Below are 19,251 nucleotides of genomic sequence, written 5' to 3'. Positions count from 1 at the left end.
TGTGTTTTAAGTCACCCCTCCCGCTTGCATTTAAAAGCACCTTGGAATGATTCTGATGCATCCCAGAAAAACACAGCCAAATTATTTTTTTGAAAGGGTAAGTAGGACCGGAGATATAGCAATAACTATATTTGCCTGATACATTTCTCCTCAACTCACCTCATTCCAAAAGAAAAGACAGTGCCATGCCTTGCCCAGTACATTACGCCATCTCGCTTAAATGTTGTGTCGTTTCCTTTCTGCGTAACGTTGCTCTGCTGATGGCTGCTGCTGGCAACTCATAGTTGCAGTCAGATGCATCTCACTGGGCTATAGTTGCTATACATCTCCTGTAGCTACACAGTCTGGCACAGTGTACTCACCATCTCGCCTCTGACAAATGTACTGGATGGTGCTTAAAGCATCCACTGGTGCAGCCTTTGCAAGTCACCGTTTTTGTCCCAGATACAAGCGTGCGACTAATCAGTTGCTGTTAGTGGGCCGACACTTTTTTCTTTATTTTGAAACAATGCTTGTCTATAGTGCTGTAAACTGCTCAAAGAGACTACAAAGGTCCTCAAGGAAAACTCTTCACGAAAAAGTGCTCTAAAATCATATATCAAGTTTTGCTCATTTCACTAAAGAATAAGCAGTGAGGTATAAGTTCTTGTGCGTGGGAGGATGGCGACCCTGGATAGTGTTGCATAAGCCAACTTCAGTGAATGGAGCTTAACTAAAATTGATGCTAACCCAATGTGATGCCTGTATCACTTGAGCACATATGTAATATTTATAAAATTATATGGGCAGCACTTTAATCACAAGTGACGTTTTATTAACATTACATCTGCATAGGGCCTTTATCCAAAGCAGTTCTAAGGCCTGATATGGCTCGGTGGCAAAATACTTGAAAGCCACGCAGAATGCTTGTGTGCAATTTCTGTCGAGACCATAAAATTTATTCTTTGCATTCATAGAGTGAATGCTGCCTATGTCGGTTTTTCGTAACACTTGTGCATTTAAATTACCAATCTGTTTTCGCCATTCCTCTGTAGATATGAGATGTCAAACACCTGTGGCACATACCTACATGCCGCGGCTAGTTGTATATAGATAAGTGCCACACGTGTCTGGAGGAAAGAGTTTGACATCATACGCAACGACAGTAATGTGAAGCATTTACTTGCATACTGCAGGCACTTTTAGAATTTATTTATTTATTTTTGTTTGTCTGTCTGTCTGTCTATCTTTTTACATCTGGGCGCTTTTGTGATCACCCCTTTTACTTGGGGTAAACCAAAATTAGTTTGGGAGGGCAAGATGGATTGAGGAATATAACTCACTGGTCATGTCGTGAATAATGTGGCGGTGCCAATGTGCAGGTCGTCAAACCCTTGCTGCTAGACATGTGTTGCATATTCACGTATACCACGGTACGCAGTATGATAGGTATGCACCACAGGCGATTGACAGTTTGTATCTGCCCAAGAACATTGAGAACAGACATTGGTAGTACCTATTTGAAGCATTTTTTGGCATACTGCAGGCACTTGGAGAGCATCTATCTACGCATATATCTGTCTATCTATTTGCCTACATCTTGGTGTTCCCATGATCACCCCCTCAACTTAGGGTAAACCAAAGTTAGTATGAGAGTAAGATGGTTAAACCAACATGACTCACAAGTCATGACATGAATACTGTGACAATCCTGTAATGTACATCATCAAACCTTTTCCCACGTACCACGGGCCACATACCCACATACCACGGGCTGGTATGTGCCACAGGTATGGGGGTATGTGCCGCAGAAGATTGATAGTTTATATCTACCTAGAAAAAGCAAAAAAGAACATTGGCTAATTCAAATACGAGAGTGTTAAGGAAAACTGACATCGGCAGCATTGGCCAGACGAATGCCAAAAAAAATCAGGGTGCTAGCAGGAATTGAACCGAAGCATTCCGCGTGCCAATTAGGTATTCTACCACAGAGGCACACCAGGTTTCAAGATAGCTTTAGAAAAAAGACCTTATGGAAGTGTCATGTTGGCAAAAAGTCATTAGTGTTTGCAGTGCTGCCTCTATAATTTCAATGCAATAGTGTTAAAAAGCTCATTTCTCAGAAATGCAGGCATTAGCAGCGGTGTCGGCGTCCTTGGTTGTGAGCGAAAAATAATCATCTTATGCGTGACTGATAAATCAAGAATTATGCAAATAATGTAAATGATAAAAAAAATTCTGTGTCAGCTTGGGACAGAACCAGGGTCGTCTGAGTCCAAGTTGGGATTGAAACCGGGCCGTTTGCATGGCAAGCAGATGTTCTACTACACCACCACATGTCTGCTTGAAAATACAGAGAAAAGAACTTCCTCTGCTTGGAAGTGCAGTGAAAGTAGCTTGCACGCTTTACAAACACACGTGTTCTGCATACATGCTTCACAATTCAACATGAAATATCAGAGTACTAATGCATGATACAAGCACCCATTGCCAGTGGGTATCAAAACATGCAATTATCATAATCGCTTCGTGGTTTAAAGCCGATCACCCACTACAAAAGACGCACATGGTACTGCGCCTATTCCCTTAATGCCACGTTGTAGGTGCATAGCAAGTTCAGAAAGGTTTCATGCACTAAGTGTTTGAAGTACGCACTACGAGCAGGATACTGCTACCGTGCTCAACTCATGAAGATGAAGCTTTAGGGTTCCCTAATTTTTTTAAAAGCTTCATGTATATACTTCGACAATAACAGGTGTCATGTTGAGTCAACATAATTCGTAGTTAATTGCTATTCACTCAAGCTGGTTTATGCAGCAGGGTCTAGGGCTACCATCTTCGCGAGTACAAGCTCTATATATCAGTTTACTGCTTCTGAGGTTGCTAATACCCATGTCCCTGTTGGCATCATTGTGCAAGCGTAAACAACTGGTTATGTAAAACATATGCAACTGTTTTACCTATGTTTGTGCTTACAACATTACCACATATTTCTACCCTAATTTTGTAATGTTTTGTTTGATAAATAATTAAAACACAGTCACCCATTTAACCATGAATATCTGCTGGCTGTCCTTTCTGAATACAAATGTCCGGGCATATGGATATCCAACACAGATATCCAGTGAGCGTACTGTGAAAATTCATGTCTTGTGTAGCTGTTTTCTGGACGTACGAACTGGATGTCCGAACGGGCATCAAGTTTTGAACGTTGACTGGCTGTCTATATAAGAGCATTTGATCCCAGGATGCCAAATACTTTTGCTTCTTGAGGCAAAACATTTTGGTTGATTTAATATGTGAATTGTATGTCATAAGAAAGAATGTATTTAGTGTTATTATTATTGCATGTGAACTGAAGAAAATGGAGATCGAGCATGTCATAGCAGTCATCATGTTGGCAAACTTTCATGTGCCAGCCTTGACACTTCTCAACAAGCAGTGCACCGCAGTTGCTCTGCTTCCTTGAACGTACACGTGATACTAGCCTTGTCCCTCTGGATGTGTTGGGAAAAAACACGCGTCATTATGCCTATTGTCCCGAAACATGCTTCACCAGCGGTGCGCACTGAGGGAAGGAGTATGGGAAAAGAGGGTGTTCACGTCGCGTCGCACATATGTACGCTTAGCAGGTCTCCGAGCGGCAGAAGGCAGATTTTTTTTTAAGTGCGCTTGTGTGAACATAAACAGCAACATGTGAAGTTACATAGAATTAGTTTTCTACAAGAAACACCAAAACGTGGCACGAGCTCACCACTGTTTTCTGCAGAGATCACCACGGCAAGAGGCAGCAACTATGCTCACTTGCATGGCACAGATAAGGTCACGTGTTAAATATCTGTTCTTTATATCTTATATTGGACATTTATAAGTTCTTATCATGCGTTAACTATTGCTGTCCATCATTTGTATAGGCCCTGCTAATACGAGGACTATTTCAGCTCTTGATTTCCTTGCATATTCCTTGCTATTATTAGATTCAGGATGAGCACGCGGTCAGTGCCTGTTCACCGTCTTTAAAAGCATGTGCTACACCCATTAGTTTTTCTCCTGTGCTTGCCGGTATGTAAGTATTGCGGTTATTAGAATAACATCGCCATCAGACTATGAAACACTTTCACAACTTCGGCTGCAAACTTTGAGTTATGTGTGTCTTAGCCTTGATATATGTTGATAATAAAGGTTCGATTGTTTTTGAAAGCCCGCTTGGACTTCATTTCTTTTGACTATTCATTTGCAGAAAAAAAGCTCTCGCAGAAAAAAGACGGGCCTACGAGCAGGCTGTGTGGGTACGTTCACATTAAAGGTTTTTCTTGAGTATGCACCAGCTATATACACACAGACATATATAATGAGATCTTACAGAAAAAGATGCCAAGGAAAGTATAGGGGAAGTAATTAGACCGAACAGTAATGTAACTATGAAGAAAGAAAAGTGGGTGAAAAGATAACTTGCCGTGGCAAGGAACCGAACCTGCGACCTTCGAATAACGCTTTCGATGAAATACCACTGAGCTACCACGGCAGCTGTTTCCCCAGCCACTTTATTGGGTATACAGTCGAGCCCACATATAATGGCCCCATTTAAGACGAACTTTCGCTTAAAACGAACAATATCCACGTGATCCTGAAAATATACATTAGTTCAATAACACAAATACGCACTTACAACAAACATCTCCGAGCAACGCTGATTGGTTACAGCGAACGGAGTCAGCAGTCTGCCGACTTCCCGGGAAACCAATTTCGACCACCAATCAGGCATCGGCGAGGTGCCCATACATTCTTATTGTTAAACGCCGATTCTGCCTCCGCGCCCCTCTAGTTGCTGCTCTCCCCGACCATTTTTTGTTACGCACCCCTCCGTCCTTTGTCCCCCAGCTACTCTGACCACCCCGCATCACCAGACGAGACCCGTGTTTTCACACTGCCCACGATCTTTCGAAGACTGGTCGGCCACGTACCCTGATTTCGATTGCTAGTACTGTTGTTGGCGTCCCCCGCCTGGAGTGACCAGATCATTTGCCAACATCGTTGGCCACCGACTGTATTCGATAGTCTGCGTCTAGTGCACGTGTGTACGCTACCCCACCGACTCTGATAATTTGCGATTTGTTTCGTGTTTAGGACTTGTTCTCGCTCACTTCGCACTCGGCTCAGTATGCCTTCCACGCACGTGCGAAAGCGTGAAAACGGCTGTTAATTTGCGCGAAACGAATCGCGAAATATCGAAGTCCGTGAGGCCACGCAAACCCGCCGGCGCAACAAAACGATTTCTTGATCACGGCCGCTGATTCTTTAAATGCTGCCGTGTGCACCAAACGAGGCGGCCATGCTTTGACTTCTGCGCGCGCTGGCACTCTTTCTAAGTTTTTCAATGTGCGAGTTTCAAGGACCTATCAAGCAAGCTACCAAACCTGCCTCCTTCCCATGTGCTTTGGGTTTCAAGGTCGCCCTCCCGCCGCATCCTCCTCTCTCTTTATCACACGGAGGAAGGAATCTTTCATTCCCCCGTGCTTTATCGCAACTCCTTGCCCTTCTCTAGCAAGTCTGCTCTCCTCTCTTGATCACAACCCCTTCACCCATCTCCACCACTTCGCGACTGGCTCGGATCAGTTTCGTTTTCCGACTGGAAACGCGCCCAGAGCTGTTCCACGCGTGTGCGCGTCTTGATCGCTCTTGGTGTGCGTGTGTGGTCATGATGACTGACGGGAGGACTAGCATGCTTTTTTGTGCCGCTCAAAAAACCTCGGAAGTGTGACCGCTTGGCTTGAGCGTAATCCACCTGTTAGGTGTCGCATTGCGGAGCGCTTGCTCATAGCTGTTGACCACCTGGCAGCCAACTTGCCGCTTCGGGTGTCCCGGTATTCAGCTGTGGAGATGGTGAATATTTCGTGGGTGGCGGTGAGGGCTACATGTGCGCGAAACTATTTTGACGAAGCCGACTTCCTCAATCGTCGAGCCCGATGCCGAGCCTAAAGCTTGCGAATAGGACCACTGCGACGGCGATTTGTGGCAGCGCGTCGTCGACTCCGACCTGGGAGAGAGGGTGGAACATCTGTTGCGATGATTTAATTACGGCTGATGATGATGCGGACACTGCGAACCATGCACGGATTAGGGCATTGTGAATGAAATACAAGGCGAGAGCGATTTGGAGGAATCAGACTGCGAGAACGACGAAGCTTTGGAGCCAGCGCCTCATGCAGCTTATGCTATGGGCCTCGGCGAACGAGCCGCCTGCCGTTTTAAATGACCTCGAGACCGCCCTTATCGTTTCTTCTCTCCGAAACACGTGCATCACGGACTTTTGGGGACAAAAAAACTTTCTGTTTTCACTCGCAACTTTTTTTAAAAGCTGTGTTTCACTTACTACAAACTTCGGGATACCGCGAATGGATGCCGCATCACGCTCAGGTTCGTTATAAGCGGGCTCGACTGTATATGTAAATTTAAACTTGAGAGTGTCAGTCAATGCCACCAGTAGCCATGGCGGCGAGTATGGCACACTCTTTATGAGCCTGTGTGGCGCCACATAGCACATAAACTTATTACCAGTTGGCAGCTGACCAATAGTCCCTTGTATACAACCTAATGGCATTAAGTCTGCCAGCTGAGATCCTCAGTAATATATAAGAGAAAAAATTGTAGTGTACACGTATCACGAAGGAGTACGACCACTAGCGTGGGTCCGGTCCTAGGATACTGCTCAAGATAGTAACACTTTATTGTCTGTGGCAACACCAAATGCAGTACAGCCCGTTGCAAAGGCGGGGCAGGAAAGCAAATGGGCTTATCCACGCCACGGGCGTAAAAGTACTGCACAGGGTGTCACGAGCATGCCTCTGGGGTAAAGGTGATTCACGGAGACACCAGGACTAAGGCCCGGTTGCTCAAGCAAGGGCAAAAGCGCTCGCATTGGCTTCGAAGGGAGACAGGTCGGCGTAGCTTGATCTCGCGCATGCATCCACCCATTGATGTCCTCTTATGGGATGTTTAATGGACATGGTATATATCATCCCACACAGTTTCAATTAATCTACTTACTGATATTCTCACATATATACGCACGTTGCTTCATGAATTAGTGTACATTTGTAGCGATCATTTTTTAACACACCTATACATATATATAGAACTTGCGCAACCCTTCATAAATATACACATATTAAATAAGGAGACCGCCAGGTGGCACCGTTTTGTTTGGCTGGCCGCATACAGTGCTCCACTTTCACGTGTTCTTGGCCCGTTACCGGGCCCCGCCCGTGTCTGGACAAGCTCACTATTCCTTCTGGAAGACTTCCGGGACACGCCGACAACATCCGGGCCCCGGTCCGACCCCAGGCTGGCCCCCCAGGCCCCTTCAAAAGTACGAAGCGGCGTGGCGCCGCGCTAACCCTAACGCGCCGCGCCTGCACCTCCACGATGCAGAGTCCCGCCCAGCACTCGACACCAACGACAACTTACGCCCTGTCGGTAAGCCCAGCCTCCTCCGGTCGTACGCCTGATACAGCAGTGCCTCCGCTGTCACCATCTGGCAATGTCACCAGCCCCGCGCCGACAACAATACAGCAACAGGCAGCGTTCCTCAACAGCGCGCACGGTCCAGCAACGTCCAACGCTGGTGGCGTCTCTGCTACTCTCAGCTTGATAGCCACGCAAACGCCGGAGCCCGAGAGCCGTAATGCAGCGTTGGCATTGCAATCAACCACGCCTGCTGCTCTCCCCACCTTATCTGCGTCTGGCCTACCCATTGGAAATTCCGAGTCTGTCGACAAGCGCGTTTCGACGAGCGTCGTTCCTTCCATCGCCGAAGTTTTGCCTTCCATCACTTCAGCTGACGACTTATCGACGGAAATGGACTTCACGGCATCGCAAGTCAACGAAGACAATACGTCATCCCCTGAAGGCAGCTGGAACACCGTTAGTGCCAATCGAAAACCTGCCTCGACCGCCCGCCCCCGCTCCGAGCTCATTACCGTCGGAATCCAACTTCCACCCGGAACACTCACGCCGAAACTGCCTCTCTATGACCTGCTTTCTACCATCACAGCCGCCGCAAATCTCTCTCCCAAGACCAGTGCGGAGGTCACCCTTCAAGCCAAACCTGCTCAGAGCCTTGTGTTTCTGAAAACGCACTCACCTCTCACTGCCCACCTCCTACTCTCTCTCACAAGTCTGGAACTTAATGGTAAGCCGATCACCATTAAGCCCTATGCCCTCAGTCCTCCAATATCATGTCTCAGCGTCATACACAACGTCGGTGGTCACTTCACAACATCTCAGCTCTTGCATGACCTCGAATCCTTTACTTCAGATATACTCGCTGCACGTATGATGGGCTCCACTGAATCCGTCCTCATAACATTTGCTGGAACCATCATCCCTCGCTTTGTGTACTTCAAACGCGTCTCTTTCCGATGCCGTCCACATAAACCCAAGCCCCCTACTTGCACTCGGTGCCTTGCTATAGGGCACCGTGCTCATCAATGCCCCCAACACAGCGTTCCGGCCAAGTGACGCCACTGTGCGTCTCCTCTACCGGCAGATCCCGATGCTCACGTTTGCGCCCAACCCTGGTGCATCCATTGCCAAGTCAACACCCACTCATCTCTCGACTCCACCTGCCCCTACCTTCTAGCTAAGCAACGCGACTGCGCCAAAGCAGCTTTTCTCCGTCGCACAGCCATGCGCCGAGCCACTCAGCCTTCGCCGCCCTCCTCTTCAGCGCATGAGCTCCTATCACCTCCCGCAACATCCCCCCCGGGCTCATACGCCGCTAAGGTTAAGGGAACACCTCCCATATGCACTTCTTCATCAAACACACCTTCACCATCTTCAAGTAACGAGAGCCGCTCCTTCGATCTGCGACTGGCTATGTTGGAGCGCAACCAGCGCGAGCAACAACGCGTCTCAGATGAGCTACAACAGAAAATACTTGCACTGACACAGACACTCGCAACTACCACATCCTCTCTTACCTCTCAACTCACGGAGCTAAATAAGCAACTCACCACACTCACCGCCCCGACCTCCAGCTCCCATGTAACCAAATTGGCCGACATGGTCGAAACCACCACCACTGCGCATCACACTCGTTTGGTCCAGCTGGAAAATTCAATTGTCCGGATTCTTACGACCCTCGAAACCCAATCTAAGCAACTGGAATCTTTCACCTATATGCTTAACTCCCTGCAGGAGTCACTTCCCCCGGCAAAAAAGAAGGAACGCGCACGCGTAGGCGCTTCCTCTACTCCAAAGACCTAGATGGCACGTGAAAAGGACCTCGATATTTTGCAGTAGAACTGCCGCAACTTTCGTCATAATAGGACCCCTCTCCACCAATATCTTCTCACCCGCCAAACATTACCCCATTTTCTCCTTATACAGGAGACTCGGGCAGCCCTTGCCGTCCCAGGCTACCGTGCATATCACGCTACGACGGGAAAGCCACTTGCGTCCATTTATGTACGCAATGACGTTCTTGTTGAACCACTAGACGTACCCTCCCCCCTCCTGAAACATTTAGTTGGTGTGGTCTATTACCAACCATCTACCCGTATTTCTCTCGCTCTGATGTCATTTTATAACCCCCTGTCACGTCCTCTTTGTTTAGTGCTCTTGGCAAATTCCTGCACTCCCTTCCATCGACCACCCATATCCTCCTTGGGGGTGACTTTAATGCTCCTCATAGGCTCTGGGGTTACCCCCAAACACTCAAACCAGGTCGCCTTCTACACTGCCTCGCCCAGGAACGCCATCTCACCCTTCTTAATACTCCTGACACCCCTACTCGAGCGGGCACTGTTTCACAGCGTTCCACTACACCCGATCTCACGTTCTCTCGGAGTTCCCTTCCTTTTCACTGGCAGGTCTCTGCTGAAAATTTTTTCAGTGATCACTTTCTCATACACATCACCACCCCTCTTTCCCACAATAGGCGGAAACAACGAGTCGCTCACACTGACTGGGAAGCATTCCGTAATAACCTTTTGTTTCACTCATTTAAAACTTACGACGACTGGACGTCGCGGATATCCGCAGCAATGACATCCTGTAGTCGCCGCGCTCGTTTTCAACTCCCCATTCCTGACCCTGATCCTCACTTTCTCCGATTATGGTGACGTCATAAACGTTTGAAACGCGCTCTCCGCTCGCAGCCACACAACTTCCAACTTTCCTTCCGAATTGATGCTCTGCGGGCTGAAATTATCGCTTACGGCACTTCTCTCGAGCACTCTCGTTGGAACACGCTGTGTGACGGCCTTGACTCCGCACTGCACTCGCGCTCTACATGGTCTCTATTTAGGTCTCTCTTAGGTACCAAGCCTGCCGTTGCTCCCACCTTAGCTAAAGTTCTCGCTCAAGGGACTCCATCTGATGTGTTTGAAAATTTAAAATCTCTGTATCTCCCACCCCCCCTCACACCTTCCTACCCAGATTACTGTGGCGAAGCTAACCCAGACCTGGACCGCCCATTCACGCTCAGGGAGCTGGAAGCTGCCTTAGCCACTCAATCTACCCGCTCGGCACCCGGTGCGGATGAGATAACATACACTACATTACGTAATCTCCCCGACAACGCGAAGAAATTTCTCTTACACACATTCAACGAAGCATGGAACAGCGGCTGTCTTCCAAGCTCTTGGACATCATCTCTAATTTGCATGATTTCGAAGCCCGGCAAACCTACATCTCTCTCTAACCTTCGCCCTATCTCTTTGACGTCATGCGTTGGCAAGACTCTTGAACGAATGGCCTTGACTCGGCTGTCTGATTTTATTGAGGCGAAAGAGTTTTTCCCTCCTTCTCTTATTGGCTTCCGACGCCACGTTTGTGCGCAGGACATGTTCCTTGTTCTTCAGCATACTTTTCTTTCACCTTCTCGTAGTCAGATCCATGCGCTTGTAACCGTTGATGTACGGAAGGCATTCGATGGCGTGAGTCATGACCACATACTCGCTCAGCTCTCCTCCCTGTCATGTGGCTCCCGCATGTATTCTTACATCCGATCATTTCTTTCCAATCGAGTTGCTCGCTTCAGAGTCGATACTCATTTGTCTAACCCACACTCCCTCACTCGCGGCACTCCTCAAGGTGCCGTACTATCTCCTACTCTATTTAATATGACTATGGCCCCCCTTGCCTCCCAACTGTCCCAAATACCTGACCTCCACCATATTTTTTATGCAGACGACATCACTCTCTGGTGTACGTCTGGATGTCCCGGCCACGTGCAGGATACTTTGCAACGTGGCCTGGACCTTATCGCTTCCTTTCTCGCTACTGCTGGCCTGTCTCCTGCACCGGAGAAATGTGAACTACTTTTGCTAAACAGGTCTGCGTACCAGCGCTCCCACAATACCCTCATCTCCCTACATCTTTCTAGCTCGCTCATCCCCACTGTTCAGCAATGCAAAGCTCTTGGCTTCCCTTTGCACGCGACAAAGAACGCGCAGGCCCTACATCACGCTGTGAGGACTTGCCATTCGGTGACCCACCTCCTGCGACGCTTTGTCACTCGGCAGTCGGGGCTCCACGAGGCTCATGCGTGCCAGGTTGCACATGCGCTTGCCCTTAATAAGTTCTTGTACTTTGTACCCTACGTTCATTTCACCGAAACGCAACTCAACACACTCGAAAGAGCTCTATTAGGCCTCTACAAGGCAGCTCTAAACCTCCCTCTCACTACCTCTACCACTAAGCTCTTTGCCACAGGCCTCTTCCATCCATTACGTTCTCTTATTTCTCTGCACCACGACTCTCAGATTGCCCGTCTTTCTCTCACTCGTCAAGGCCAATGGCTATTAGCCCAAGCTGGTATCCCTCACATTCCCGTTTCCGTTCCCACCTTGCCTTCTGCCGCTAGCACCGCTGCTTCTAACCTTCGCATCCTTCCCCTCCCATCCAATATGTCTCCCGTTCTTCACGCCGGCCGGCGTCATGCGGCAGCACAGCATCATTCTCCTCCTCTCTCTACACAGGGAGTTGCCTACACAGATGCCTCATACATGGCTCCTCGGGGCTCGTGTGGCTACGTTATCTACCATCCACACCTTTCGGCACCTGACACGCACACCAGCGGGCCATACTTACACCCGCCAAATGTACTTTCGCTCGAGGTCCTTTCCATGGTCCACGCCATGCAGTCATTTTCCTCCCTCCCTTCTCTCCCCGAGTACACCATTTACTGCGACTCTCACGCCGCCATCCGTCACATACAGAACAACACGTTGCCCCCTGCTCTTCAACAGGAGGTCGAGCGAGCGGCCTCTGCTCTTCAACCCTCCACTGTCTTCCTCCGCTGGGTTCCTGGGCATTCGGGTATTAACGGCAATGAGCTAGCTCATCAGCTTGCCCGCGATATATTGCACCGGGCACCGTTCATTCCCTGGCCCACACCTTCGGAAGACAGTGAGAGCTCCGCGAATAACGATGGGCAGATCTCCTTGCGTCACACTATCAAGGAGGTATATCTCCAGCTCCGGCTCGACAAGCGTCTTTACCCTCCCCCTCATCCATCACTCACGGCGCTCGAGGCTCGAACTCTACGGCACATCCAAATGAACTGCTTGATAACCCCCTCTCGCCTTTTCCTTTATAAATATAGGTCTAACCCCTGCTGTCCTAATTGTCCCTCCCCAAACGCTGACCTGTCACACTGCCTGTTTTACTGCCCAACTGCTCAGCAATCCAGCTATTACCCTCCCCCATCCCTTTCCATCACCTCCTGGCTCGACTGGATCGGCGCCGAAGGGGAAGAAGAACAGCGTCGACTGATCGCACAGGCGATCGAAATGCTCAGCCTGTAAATTTGGCTGAATAAAAGTCTATTACTACAACTACTATTAAATAAGCAGGTGAAAACACATAATGGAGCAGTGTTTCCTAGCCTTGGAAAATACCGAGCAAAGAGGAAGGCAACAGAACCACTGAATATGTTATGTGCCTACAGTCACGTAGAAAAGCAGGAGTGCTTTGCATCGATGGAAGAGTAAATTGAGGGGTATTAAAAACATGTGAAGAAGTGCGAGACTTTCAAAAAGACAGTTCTTTCTACTAACCAACATGCGTTCTTCAAATGCTGCATGTACTGGTAATTTCTGGATACAGTGGAATGTGGAACATCTAAATATAAGCCCATTATGATCACAAGATGTCCTAAGTACAGGATGTCCTGAGGATCTCATTTTTTGTCTCATTTTGGAGCCTTCAAGGAGGTTTCCAGGAAATATTTAGGACATCCTTAGAAGTCCCCACAAATCCTAAGCTGCGCATCCTAGGGTATTCCAAAGGATGGCTTTGTGTTGCCTGGGGCATCACCATTTTCGATCACATGGGTCACTAAATTGGTGCAGCCCGGTTGATCGATGAAGAGCTCGTCATAATGACGTAACAGTGTCGACAGACAAGCCTTCTGTGCATCATCCAACTGAGTCGAACAGGCGACCAAAAGATGTAGTGCCTCTTCGTGTCGTGTCAGTCAATCCACACAGGATTTCGAGCCGACGAGCGCGGAACGCCAGGGTACGACCCTGGAGTTGGCGCCCGAGATGGTTCGTGCCACGCCTCTCGTTTCAGAGGGAAACTGTGTGAGAGAAAACGCGTTGAGCCAGAGCTTGGCCCCTAACTCTGCGCAGGGCACATTTTCGATGCTTCTGCAACAAAGGCAATGGTAAGCTGATGAACGGGCTGATGAACGGCTTTAGTTGGCAAAATGGGCCATCACGATAGCCGCCATTCGCATTGTCCACAATGACACCGGTTTTAAGGAGAAAGTCCCTACCGAGAATCACTAGAAAATTGAGCCCTGGAAGATGAACAAGACGGCAGCAACTCATCTGATCTCCCCATCTGACAGTCAACCTTGCAGTGCCTACCGAATGGGCCACGCCTTTCACAAAGGTGAATGTCGTTTGGCTGTTTCGCAAGCGCACTGAGTGCTTCTGCAAGTGGGACAACACCTGTTCACCGAACGAAGAGGCGCTAGCCCGTGTCCAGCAAAGCCAAAAATTCAAGGTCGGCAATGGTGACCAGAATGAACGGCACGCATGTATCAGCAAGAAAAGTGCTTGCCCTGAACGCAGAAAAAACAAACAAAGGTTGAGTCTCTCGTGCATTCACGAACGACCCGGAAACCCGTTTTTCTGCCTCGCAGGAGGCCTGGATCCGGTGCATTCCCTTGCTATATGCCTTCGTTCACAGCAGCAGTAACTGCGAACTCCATCACGGTCTGTTTTCACAGACAGAGCAGTCTCTAGCTGTCGTCGTCGGGTCGCTACGTTATCGCAGGATACGTTTCTGTGAGCCTCAGCTCCCACATTACGTTGGGTCGGAAAGTGTTCTTGTGTGGAGGTTTCAGGTGGTGCAGCGCAGGCTGCCCCCCTTTCATGCGTATAGGGATCAAGAGCCCTATCGCTCAACTCCCACGCAAAGCCGGTTGCAGCCGCAAAGGTGGCGCCGAGAGGCTGTAGCCATTGGGAAAGGGTCAAGACCCCTCTCCAATCGCAGCACGGCTCAAAGGCATCGCTGGTGGGCGGTGGCGGGCGATAGCTATGCACGGCGAGAATGCCGCCTTGAATGCGCTTTGCTTTGGCGGCCAACTCCTCCGAGTCACGCGAGCGGCCGCCGTGCAGGCATGCCGAAAAGGTCAGATGTGCCTGCCGTATCACCCGTTCGACACGCTCCTTGATCGAGGTTCGGGGCTCAGCGATAGAAATAAGTTCATCTATCGCACGTACATACTCCTGTGAAGACTCGTCAGGAGCTTGTGTACGGAGCTCGGGCTCTCACCGCATCCTACTTTCGTAGTCAGTGGGTAGGAATTCGCGCAAAAAGCTTGCACGAAACTCCTCGAGGGTTGCTGCACGGTAACTTGTAAGCCAATACCATCTCGCCGTCATGTCAGTCAGCGCAGTTGGAACAACACGTTCGAGCACCACCTGATCATCCGAACCCATTGCTCTCTGATAACGTGACAGAGAGTCGAGGTAATCTCGGGCGGTGAGCTGATCACCGTATCCGCTCTAGGTTGGCAAGGGCAACATAACAACAGGGTGACCGCTTTTCAGACCGGTTGAAAGCGTTTGCACAGCTCCCGAGAGTGCTTCGATCAAGTGCACGGTGTTCTGCAGCAACGTCTTCGTCGTTGCGACAGCTTCATAGAAAGCCGTTGGTGCGTTAGCAGCGTGGTCAAGCGAAGGTGAGCAGTCACCCAGCTCGATCAGTAGGGCGGTTTCAAGCGGACCACCGCCCTGCCCGCCACTCCCGGAGCAAAACAGGCTCCTTGTGGGATTAGCTTGTCAAACAAGATGCACACTTAATGCGGCTACCATCGACAATTCAGGCGCCTGTTCAGCGTGCGTTCGAAATGTCGGTTGCACGGCTGATGGCGGGCAAAAGTCGGCGAGAGTCAAAGCCTGCGCCCCACAGTCAGTTCCCACAGGGAACTGACTGTGAGCGCTGTGCTGACGAACTGTCATACATGCCGAAGGGTGCATCAGCAGTCAGAGGCACTTGTGCGTACCGTTCGGGTAGGGCAAGAGGCCCATTCCGAAATGACGCGCCATCTCCTAAGGGAGCGGCTAGGCGCCTCGTGTCGTCACTGCAATAGAGGGTGCCGACATTGACGGATGCCGAAGGTTTCCTGTCAATAGAGGCCATTGCCTCCTTGTGCATTGTGGCATTCGCTAACAGGGACAGCGGACAAAAGTACCGCGAAGCAGCCTTGTTGCGATGAGCCCGAATCTCACAGGCGAACTGACTTGTAAGAGCAGTCAAAAGCTTAGAGCTTTTGATACCGCGTTGGGCGCCAGTGTAGTGTACACATATTCCGAAGGAGTATGGCCACTAGCGTGGGTCTGGTCCTAGTGAGCCGCAGGGCACGCGTTAACCGTCGCCGTGACGATAATACGATACTGCTCAAGGTCCCAACACTTTATTGTCTGTGGTAACATGTAACGCAGTACAGCCCCGTGCAAAGGCGCGGCCGGAAAGCAAATGGACTTATCCATGCCACGGGCGTAAAAGTACTACATAGGGTGCCATGAGCACGTCTCCGTGATAAAGGTGATTCACGGAGACACCGGGACCAAGTACCCATTTGCTCGAGCGAGGGCAAAGGCGCTCGCGTTGGCTTCGGAGGGAGACGAGTCGGCGTAGCTTGGCCACACACTAGGACACCGTACCACCCTTCGGCTGAGCGTACGCAAAGGGGCAACAAAAGGTGAGCGTTCACCTCGGGCGTGAGGCACTGTCAGCGAAGTCTGAAGAGCCCCGAGTGATGGGAGTCGACGGACGGAAAAGATTGCGTGGCTCACCGTCAGATGTCTCGGAGAGTACCTGACCCACTCCAGATGCACGCGCGCAAGACCTCTCGGGAGACTCCGCGGGCGGCGCCAGAGTCGACATCCGCTACCGGGCGCGAGGGGAAAACGTCACTCCGCTCTCCCAGGGCGGCAAACAGTGGAGGAGGGGAGTCATGTCAGGACATGAGAACGGCAGAAAAGACGGCAAAGCCCGCGCAAAGGAAGCGGGCTAGCCTCCATTCCCACAAAGTGTATACTTAAAGGCTCGCGTTTCCATGTTTTGACACAACATTATTGAGATCTAACAGACAAAGATGACAAGGAAAGTATAGGGGAAGTTATTAGACAAAAATGTAATGTAAATATGAAGAAAGAAAAGTGGGTAAAAGATAACTTGCCGTGAGCATGAACTGAATCTGCGACCTTCGAAAAACACGTTCGATGCTCTACCACTGAGCTACCACGGAAGCTATCCCCCCAGGCACTTTATTCGGTGTATATGTGAATTTAAACTTGCGAGTGTCAGTCAGCGCCACCAGTAGCCATGGCGGCGAGTGTGGCACACTCTTAATGAACCTGTGTGATGTCCCGTAGCACGTAAACTTATTACCAGTTGGCAGCTGACCAATAGTCCCTCGTTAATAAATAAAGGAAAGAAGTGTATACTTAAAGGCTCGTGTTTCCGTGTTTTGACACAATAATAATGAGATTTAACAGACAAAGATGTCAAGAAAAGTATAGGGAAGTTATTAGACTGAATTATAATGTAAATATGAAGAAAGAAAAGTGGGTGAAAAGATAACTTGCTGTGGGCAGGAATCGAACCTGCGAACTTCAAATAACGCGTTCGATGCTCTACCACTAAGCTCGCCGCCAAGGCCGTGCCACACTCGCAGGGTTATTTGGAGTTCGAAGAAGTGCCGCTGATCGCAAGTGTTTTCCTAGGAGGCATAGCTACTTTGACAGCCCAGCATGCTACAGGTCAGCATGTTTACTATCCTACTGCTAATTCACTCAAGCATGCTTGATCGTCGTGTTACGTGTGAAATAAAAATTGCGAAAGAGCTTTTCCAAAAAAAAGTCATTTTAAATATTGGCTGTATGTCGTATATTGCACTGCCTTCTATTTCTTCTTAAATCATTCTTCCATCACATTGAAAGCCCTTTTCCTAACTCCTCAGCTAATTTCCGCTACAATCCAAGGAGTTTATGTAGGAAATGGATCCTTATATAAAAATTATACCATTTATGTCATCTGTGCCGGCTGTGAGGCTTACAAGCTCACCGATATCAAGCACAGCAGGGCTGTGGCACTAATTTGCACAAGACTGCCGGTGTGGCCTGTCTATTTTTTTCTTAGCTGTTCAAAAAGAAGCACAACAATTTCTAAATATATTTTTACACGCAATGTATACGATGTGTAATTCCAACAGACTCGTTCGCTTAGAATTGTCCACATATTGAAGGCGTAGATGAACCTTATTTATTTGAAAGGCGCAGGCAGAATTTTTTTTTTTTCGGGGATAGGGCACCTGCTTTATTTGAAGAGGGTGCTGGACAGACAAGTGTGATCGAGTGTCACTTTTTGTTTGTAACAATAGCGGAAAGATTTGTTGTTTTTCGGGGGGGTGTGTTGGCTGCCCCCCCGTGCAGTCTTGCCCTGTTCATCCGGCGCTGCGGACCTCCTTCATGGCAGTGGGTTCTCCTCGTGTGGCAGAACTTTTGGTGGAAGTGTTGGGTGACCTTGGACTCGTGTCAACAGAAGCCATAACTTCACTTCTTCGTGATGTGCGGCACACTTCTTTCCTGGCCTTCGTGGAAACAGCAGGTTCCTGCTGAACTTTGCCCTGTTGGCCAGCCCCCTTGGTGTTGAGCTGACCTTATATTTGGTTTCAGACATCCTTTTTCACAGGCTGGCCTTAGTCTTTACGAGGGGGAAACGTGGGCATCAAGTGCACCCTCCTCTTTAGCGCCTTGTTGCCTCAGCTTGCGCGGGCGCTGGGAACATGACCACCGTGGTTTCACTGCCAGGCCATTTTGTCTGCAACTACTGTGAGTTGGTTTTCACGTGAGAATCTTAAGGATATGTAGCGATTCTCACCAGAAACAACTGGCAAAGATTCTGCAACTGGTTTGCAGGAAGATTAGACAGCGCAGAAACATGGTCGATTATTCGATCCCTCACAGACCCCACCACCATGAAGAGAAAAACATTTAGAAAGTTACACATCATAATGCACGAGTATCAGGACGACGCCTTGAGATTTCTTGGGAAGCTAGAAAAACATGCTGAGAAACATGAGAAGAAATGGCGGCGATGAGCCCGTGCGAGGTCACAGCTTTTATTCGAGATGCAGGCGTAGGTTGAGCCACCGCTACAGCGACCAGCCAGGCCAAGAGCTCAGCCATTCTGAATTCCTCGTGGCTCGCGCATCACGAGCCACACGGCTTTCTTGTTCTTCAGTACGGCAGCTGGCCAAGACTGGCGTGACGCTACATCGGCTCCCCTCTACTGCTTTGCGCGATTTGAAACATAAGTACCAAAGAAAAAGCAAGAGCTACAGATACTATATACAAGAGTGACAGTCCATGGATTGTCCATGGAGAAGTCAAAGTCGTCATCTTAAAAGACATAAGGTCTGTGGCGTAGCTCCGGAGGGCGATGCTGAGAGCCCCAGAGTGGGGAAGAAAGGTGAGAGACAGACACTGCCGGTAGAAACGCTGGTGGTCGGCAGTATGGGTGGGCTACCCATGTCTCGTGCTCCCGACGTAGGCGCGGGAATATGTGATATGCTGCCGATTGGCATGTTGTGCGGCGTCGACAGTGCTGCCATGAGCGCACAGGTCGACGGGTGGTGGAACATGCCCAGTATGATGGGTACCATTGGTGTTGAGCTGCAGCGCAAGTAGTGTGGTGGCATTGGAGATGCAGCATGGTATAACTGTCAGCGGTGCTGGTGGTGCG

The 19,251-nt window shown here is 49.4% G+C and overlaps 1 protein-coding gene across 6 annotated transcripts in view; it reads right to left on the bottom strand.

The window, feature by feature from the left end:
- The window catches only part of LOC119174040 (intermembrane lipid transfer protein VPS13A), a 1,344,268-nt gene that overhangs the window by 743,961 nt on the left and 581,056 nt on the right, over positions 1–19,251 (bottom strand). The window lies entirely within an intron of this gene.

This window comes from Rhipicephalus microplus, chromosome 5, assembly GCF_043290135.1.
Source record: "Rhipicephalus microplus isolate Deutch F79 chromosome 5, USDA_Rmic, whole genome shotgun sequence".
NCBI classification, from domain to species: Eukaryota; Metazoa; Arthropoda; class Arachnida; order Ixodida; family Ixodidae; genus Rhipicephalus; species Rhipicephalus microplus.
This window is presented reverse-complemented; position numbering and strand designations above follow the sequence as displayed.